This window comes from Cynocephalus volans, chromosome 3, assembly GCF_027409185.1.
Source record: "Cynocephalus volans isolate mCynVol1 chromosome 3, mCynVol1.pri, whole genome shotgun sequence".
Lineage (NCBI taxonomy): Eukaryota > Metazoa > Chordata > Mammalia > Dermoptera > Cynocephalidae > Cynocephalus > Cynocephalus volans.
The window spans coordinates 63,223,463-63,232,314 of NC_084462.1; positions in this window are offsets into that span (position 1 = coordinate 63,223,463).

Consider the following 8,852-nt stretch of genomic DNA (forward strand, 5'->3'; position numbering starts at 1 on the left):
ACAAACTAAATTCCTAGCGATGGCAACCATTTGTAGTCACTTGTGAAACTTAAAAAATTATCACATGAAGAAAGATCACATGAAAAAATTGAGGTGAGCACAAAGTAAATGTTTACCCTTAGGGTCTTCACATACAAGCTGCCTTCTCTCAAGTAGCGAAGATCAGATAGAATGGTTTATTTAATCAAGACATTTAAAAATACTGATTTTCTTTATATAATTTCAAAGCAAAATCATTTCTGGGGCTACATCTTGCTTTGTAAAAGGCTGCATCAAAGAATATATTTCGTTTACTTTGATCCAAGTAAAACGAAAGCCCTTACCAGCCAAGTAGAAATCTAAGAAGGAAGGAAGGTAGACCCTGGAGTTAAGACCTAGAAATAGATGCACCCTGCAGAGTCATTAATGAGGGGGTCCAGTAGGCTGCTTCATTAGTACATTTCTCTCAATTTTGCTTAAACTTGATCATTGCAACCTAGAAGGCCAGATAGCAAAAGGTCTGTCCCTTAATTATATTGCACATGTAACAAAAGGAACATGCAAAAAATTACAATAGAAATAAACTTTTACAAATCTGACAACATTCTATATGCAATTTGCAGAGATTTTCAAGAAAAAATAAATGTGCTTTTGTCATTTTATACTCGCACCGTCTGGCCAGATTAGAACCACCATAAATTCAGTTTTAATGGAAACAGGCTCCAAATCCTCTTGATGGGAAATCATGAGATTTTAGATTACTGATTTGATTTTCAGTTGTAGAAACTGGGTATGTGTTGGCTTAACGAAAATCCTAAAATAATAAAGAAAACGTAGTAAGTATTAGTAATAATATCCTTGTTAAATAAGCAACATTAACACTTATTCTATGTAAAGAATGTTACCAGAAAGTTATTTTAATATTGGCCCTATATACAGAAGAACAGTCAAATATTTCCAAGACATGTTATTTCTCTTTTTATGCATTTCACTCCAACTTTACACCACAGCTGGACAGGTTACAAGAACATATGCTACTATAAAGTAGAAAACATTGGAAGAAGGAAATAAATGTCATTTAATATTTTGGTACTAAGAGTGAAGGAGTACTTTCATTTCATAAAACAGTTTTTGTAAGTTTTTGTTCTTTAGTGACTATCATCACAGCCAGCAAAAAAGGACTAGAAATTGAGAGAAAATATATTCGAATGTTGATTTTTAAATGTAAATGATCAGACTGAGAATTTTGAGACCATTGTCTTAATATTTTTCTAAAGCCTAGATAAAATAGACAAATTCCTATTTTAAATTTAAATGATCAGATTGAGGGGAATTTTGAGGCCACTTTCTTAACATTTTTCTTAAACCTAGATAAAATAGACAAATTCTTAGAAACACAAAATCTACCAAGATAAATCACAAAAATAAAAACTAAATAGACCTATACCTAGCAAAGAGATTGAATTAGTAATTAAAAGGCACTCAACAGAGAGAAACAAGTCAGAATAATACGTTGAACTTTTGGAAAGACAGAACAGAACTGATTACTAGGGGGAGGGGGTAGTGAGAAATTGGTTAATGGACATAAAATAGCTAGTTAGTAAAAATAAGTTATATTGATGTACAATCCAGCTAGGCAGCTGTAATTCACATTAACTTACTGCATGTTATCAGATGACTAGAAGAGAAGAGATTGTCCTCAACACAAAGAAATGATTACATTTTGTAATGATAAATATGCAATTCACATATCTGATAAAGATGTAATATCCAGAACACATACAGAACTCCTCAAATGCAACAACAAAAGCCTGGTTAAGATATAGCAAAGGACTTGGACATGCAGGTGGACCAATGAGCACGTGAAAAGATGATCAACATTACTAATCAATAGAGAAATGCAACTCAGAACTACAACAATGTACCACCTCATACCCATTAGTATGGCTATTATAACAAAAAAACAGAAGAGTGTTGGCAAGGGTGTGGAGAAACTGGAATTCTTGTACATTGTTGGTGGAAATATAAAGTGGTACAGACACTGTAGAAAACAGTATGGCAGTTTTCAAATAAAATATGGAATTACCATTTGATCCAGCAGTTTCACTTCTGAGTACATATACAAACTAATTTGAAGCAGGGGCTCGAGGATATATTTGTACACCAATGTTCATCGTAGTATTATTCACAGTAGCCAAAATTTGGAAACAACCCAAATGTCCATCAATAGATGAATGGATAGACAAAATATGGTATATCCATACAACGGAATATTGTTCAGCCATAAAAAGGAATGAAATTCTGATACATGCTACCTCATGGATGAACCTTGAAGACATTGTTAAGTTAGGTAAGCTAGTCCAAAAGGGCAAATACTGTGTGATTCCACCTACATAAGATACCTAGAATAGTGAAATTAATAGAGATAGAAAGTAGTATAATGGTTACTTTCTGTCACGGGTTAGGGGGAGGAGTGAATGAAGACTTACTGTTTAAAGAGTACAGAGATTCAGTATGGGATCATGAAAAAGTATTGGAGACTGATAGTGGTGATGGTTGCACACAATGTGAGTGTACTTAATGCCACTGAACTGTACACTTAAAAAATGGTTAAGATTGTAAGTCTTATGTATATTTTACCACAATAAGTCACCTAAAAGAAAATCATATGGCTAGCTATTAAAAAAAAAAACTGTCAAGTTACAAGAAGACATAGAGGAACCTTAAACGCATATCACTAAGTGAAAGAAGCCAGTCTGAGATTCCAAGTAGATGACATTCTGGAAAAAGCAAAACCAGTAAAGACAGTAGTGGCCAGATGTTCAGTGGGAGAGAGGGAGGGGTGAATACATGGAATACAGGAGATTTCTAAGGTGGTGAAACTATTGAATACAGTACTATAATGCTGGACCCATGACATTATCCATTTGTCAAAATCCAAAAAACTATACAACAAAAAGAGGGACCTTAATGTAGACTATGGAGTTTAGATAATACAAATGTTCAGTATTGGTTCATTAATTTAGACATGTGCCACACTGGTGCAAGATGTTTAATAAAAGAGGAACTGGGTAGAGGAGGGGAGCATATGGGAACTCTCTGCTCAGTTTTTCTGTTAAAGTTTCTCTAAAAATAAAGTATTTTTTTTTATATGAGGGCTTTTTATTTTGTATACCGTATCTCAATTTCTCACACTTACATGTATTTGTTAAATAAATGAATTATGGGTGAATGAATCAAGGACACTAGTGACAAACTCAATTCACAGTACCTACAGAGGGCTAGGCTGTGTGGAAAAGCCATTGGGCACACCAGTCTTGAAGAGGACATGGTTCAGAGATGGACTGTTCCATTTGGCCAGTGTTTGCTCCTCTGCCTCAACTATATACCAGCCCCAAATCTTTGATGGTCAAAACACGCACTCTTCCAGACTGCTTCAAGACCTTACTTTCATACTTCCTTAAAGTTGCTACTGCTTTTTTCCTATTATGTTTCAATGTAACTTCACAGGTGAAAAAAACTGGGGAAACTAAATTGTTCTGACCTAACCAGTTCTTAATGTTGCCCCCTAAAAAGATGAAAACCTCACATTCTGCAAAATCATGCACTTAAAATAACAGACCTTATAGGGAAAATAGGTCTGGAACTTTGTAAGCTCTGTAGTAACATTAACAATCTTAAATTTCCTCTGGTATTTGCACTAAGAATTACTAAATCCATTTTTATTCAGCCTTGAACTTACTGGTTTGTGTTTCTCCCTCTGAGATACAGATCCTTGAAATCAATAATTTCTAATAGAAGCCATTTTCATTAATACTGAAAATATGACAAAAGAGGTATCTTTCTTCATCAATCAATACTTTTTTCTAATCGTCAGGTTAAATGTCTTAAGAACTTTTTCATCTGTACTTCCCAGATACCTTAACACAGCAAAAAGGAGGTGGTTTTTGAAGCCACTAAACCAGCCATTCCTTGCACTTAAAGGATCTTCAAGTTTTTTGTTAAGATTTCCATATATTCTTAAGGGTTTCTCTCTAGTTGTGAGAATTTGCCCTGACTGCTTCAACACATTAGCTTGCAAAGAAAGATCATGCTTGTTTTAGTCTGCTTTGTGTTGCTACAACAGAAATACCTGAGACTGGGTAATTTATAAAGGAAAGAGGTTTATTTGGCTTACAATTCTGAGACAGCTGCATCTGGCACGGGCCCCAGGCTGCTTCTACTCATGGGGGAAAGGGGCAGGCAGCCGGTGGGTACAAGCAGATCACATGGCCAGAGAGAAAGCAAGAGAGAGGAGGTGCCGGGGTCTTTTAAACAACCAGCTCTCACAGGAACTAATAGAGCGAGAACTCACTAACCCCCCCCCCCCGGGAAAGCATTAATCCTTTCATGAGGGATCTGCCCCCATGACTCAGTTTCCAGCACTGCCACATCGGAGATCAAATTTCCACATGAGTTTTGGAGGGGACAACACATCCAAACTCCATCATTCTGCCCCTGGTCCCCCAAAACTCATGTCACTCACATACAAAATACAATCATTCTATCCCAACAGTCCCAAAAGTCTTAGCTTGCTCCAGCACCAACTTAAAAGTCCAAAGTCTCATCTGAGACCAAAAGCAAAAGTCCTTCCAGCTGTGACCCTGTAAAAGTCAAAACCAAATTTATCTACTGCCAAGATACAATGGTGGAACAGACACGTTCCTATTCCAAAAAGAAGGAATAGGTCAAAAGAAAGGAAAAACAGGCCCTGAACAAGTCCAAAACCCAGCAGGGCAGACATTATGCCTTAAAACTCCAAAATAATCTTCTTTGACTCTAAGTCCTGTATCCTGGGCAAAACTGAGCATCTGGGCCCCCAAAATTTCAGGCAGCCTCACTTCTACAGCTCTGCCAGGCACAGCCCAGTGAGCTGCGCTGTTGCCTGCAGCTTTTCCAGGCCTGCGTTGCATGCTGCCAGTGGCCCTGTAGTTCTGGGGTCCTGGCGGCAGTCCTGCTGCCTTGGCTCTACTAGACATTTCCTTGGTGGGGTCTCCCTGTGGGAACACTGACCCCACATTCCTGCTCAGCATTGCTCTAGTAGATGACCTCTGCAGTGGCTCGGCCCCTGTGGCAGGTCTCTGCCTGGGCCCCCAGGCTTTTCCATACATCCTCTGGAATCTGGGCGGAGGCTGCCACACCTCCACTGCTCTCACATCCTGCTGGCCTGCAGACTTAACACAACGTCAATGCCACCAAAGTTTCAGGCTTCTACTCTCCAGGGCTGCTGCATGAACCACACTTGGGGCCACTCTAGCCAGAGCAGTTGGGATGCAGGGAGCAGGTTCCTGAGGGCAGCTGTGCCCCACGTCTTTCCTCTGGGACAACTCAATCCTTCTAGGCCCCAGGGCCTGTGATGCATGGGGCACCCTTCTAGGCTTCTCAAATGCCTTTAGGGTATTTTTTCCATTGTCCTAGTTCTTAGCATCTGGCTGCCTCACCGCCAAGATAATGTCTTTAGCAACCAGTTTATCTGCTTGACCCTTGTGTTTTTCTCCTGCTCTCGCTTCTCTACCTGATGGCCAGGCTGCAAATTTTCCAAATCTTTACTCTCTGCCTCCCTTTTAAATTCTGGCTTTATATCATGCCTTTGCCACCATAACTCAGCATATGCTGTTAGAAGTAACCATGCAGCTTCCTTAATGCTTTGCTGCTTGGAAATTTGTCCGGCCAAATGCTCTGGTTCACAACTCTTAAGTTCCAACTTCCACAAAGGCCAAGGGCATGGTGGACACAATGCAGCTAGGTTCCTTGCTATGGTGTAGCAAGGGTTATCTTTTGTCCTATTTCCAATAAGTTCCTCATTTCTATCTGAGACCTCATCATCCACATGGCCTTTACTGTCCACATTTCTATCAGCATACTGCTTGCCACTACATAAGTCTCTAAGGCATTCCAAACTTTCCCTTGTCTTTTTCTCTTCTTCGAAGTCCTGCAAACTTCTCCAACCTTTGCCCATTACCCAGTTCCAAAGGTGCATCCACATTTTCAGGTATCTGTTTAGCAACACCCCACTCCTCGGTACCAATTTTCTGTTTTAGTCCGTTTTGTGTTGCTATAACAGAAATACCTGAGACTGGGTAATTTATAAAGGAAAGAAGTTTATTTGCTTACGATTCTGGGACAGCTGCATCTGGCACGGGCCTCAGGCTGCTTCTACTCATGGCAGAAAAGCGGCAGGCAGCTGGTGGGTATAAGCAGATCACATGGCAAGAGAGGAAGCAAGAGAGAGGAAGCAAGAGAGAGAGAGAAGGTGCCAGGGTCTTTTTAAGCAACGAGCTCTCACGGGAACTAATAGAGCGAAACTCACTCATTAATCCCCCCACCCCCAGGGAGAGCATTAATCCATTCATGAGGGATCTGCCCCCATGACTCAATCAGTTTCCAACACTGCCACATTGGAGATCAAATTTCCACATGAGTTTTGGTGGGGACAACACATCCAAACTCCATCAATGCTGAACCAATGTGTCTTTCACATTGTACTGATATCATTCCCCTATTTACCAACTGCATATGAGCTGATGTACTTCACAGAAGCACATACACTTGTAGCAGAACAGACGGGGTTCTGTGACATGACAACTTCTACAAGTCTTTTATTTAGGTAGGGAAGGATTAAATTTTGAATTTCTTTTACCTTACGGTGTTTCATTTTCTGCCTTTGTAAAATAAAAGAAATGATTTGGTTCACTTTGAAGTTTCTTCAGTGTTCTCCATGACCTATGGAAAATAATTAAGAATTGAGATTTTTTTTTTCATCTCAATTTTTCTTTATAGGCACACATACCTATTGTTGTCTCATCTTATTGACATATATAAACTCATCCCTTCTGTCTGTGATGTGAAGTTGTGGTGAATTAACCTAGAACATCCAAAATTTCCAGCGCCCTGCCCTGCAATGCTCCTCAGAACACAAGAGTTGTGTCAACATCCACATTCAAGTCTCACATATAAGTTCCATTCCTACCTTGCCTCACTGCCTATTTTCTGTTACCCAAAGTTCTAAATAACTTGGTGATCTTTCTAAGATATTATAAATTAGTAAGGGGTGGTTTAGAGGAAAAGATTGCTAGAGTGAGTCAACCTAACAGCAATGACAATAACTAATGGCAGGAAAACAAGAAAATATCAAAGTAACATAAGACTAGTAAATCCTGTGCCTAACGGGCTATTTAGTGTAGGGACCAAAATTCCCTCTCTAGCCAGTGAGCCTTGAGGCATCACCCTTATGTGTGGAAGCATAAGTACAGTAAGAAAAATGGGTTTGGGAGCCAGATTCACCTGGGTTTAAGTCCTTGTTCTGCCACCTTCCAGATGTGCGATCTTGATCGTAACCTAAGCCACCATCTCCAGAACTTTTTCATCATCCGAACTGAAATTCTGTACCCATTAAACAATAACTCCCTATTTCCCCATCCCTGCCCCCATAACCATTCAATCATTCTTCTGCTTTGTGTCTCTCTGAATTTGACTATTGTGGGTACCGCATATAAGTGGAATCACACAATACTTATCTTTTGTGTTTGTCTTATTTCACTTAGCCTGTCTTCAGGGTTCGTCCATGTTGTGGCATGTAAGAAATTTCATTCTTTTTTAAGGCTAAAGAATATTCCATTATATGTATATACCACATTTTTTTAATCCATTCATCCATTGATAGACATTTGGGTTGTTTTGGCTATTGTGAATTATGCTGCTATGAGCATGCGTGTACAAACGTCTGTTCCAGTCCCTGCTTTCATTTCTTTTGTGTATATATACCCAGGAATGGAATTGTTGGGATAATATGGTAATTCTATTTTGAATTTTTTTTTTTAGGGCCTACCATACTGTTGTCTTAGGGCAGGTGCACCATTTTACATTCCCACTAGCAATGCACAAGAGTCACAATTTCTATACTTCCTCACCAACACATGGCTCTCTTTGTATTTTTTGTTTTTGTTTTAGTAATAGCCACCATCCTAATGGGTTGAAGTGGTATTGCATTGGGTTTTGACTTGCATTTCCCTAATGATTAGTGATGTGGGGCACCTTTTCATGTGCTTATTGGTCATTTGTATATCTTTGGAGAAATGTCTATTCAAATCCTTTGCCGATTTTGGAATTGGGTTGTTTTTTACTTGCTGAATTTTAGGAGTTCTTTATATATTTTAGATATTAAATCCTGACCAGATACAGGATTTGCAAACATTTTCTCCCATTTTGTAGACTGCCTTTTCACTTCATTAATAGTATCCTTTGATGCACCAAAGTTTTAAATTTTGATGATGTCCAATTTGCCTAATTTTTCATTTGTCGCCTGTGCTTTTGGTGTTATATCAAATAAATTATTGCCAAATCCAGTTTCACGAAGCATTTCCTCTATGTTTTCGTCTAAGACTTTTATAGTTTTAGCTCTTATGTCTAGGTCTTTGATGCATTTTTAGTTAATTTTTGTATGTGGTAATGTTAGTTAAGGTTCTGATGTCATTCATTAGCATATGGTCATCCAGTTTTCCCAGCACCATTTGTTGAAAAGCTGGCTGACTTTTTAAAAACAACTTTACTGAGGTATAATCTACAACTTATAAAATTCACCTTTTAAAAGTATACAATTCAACGGATTAAAAATAATTAGAGTTGTGTAACCACCACCACAATCCAATTTTAGAATAAATCCTCACCCTAAAAAAGATATCTTGCCCATCTGCAGTCACTTGCCATTCTAACCTCAAACCCTAGGCAACCACTAATCTATTTTAATATAAACGTAAGCATACAAATTGTGGTATTTTGCAGCTTGTATCATATAGCATAATTAAGTTTATCCATGTTGTAGTATGTTCTTTTTA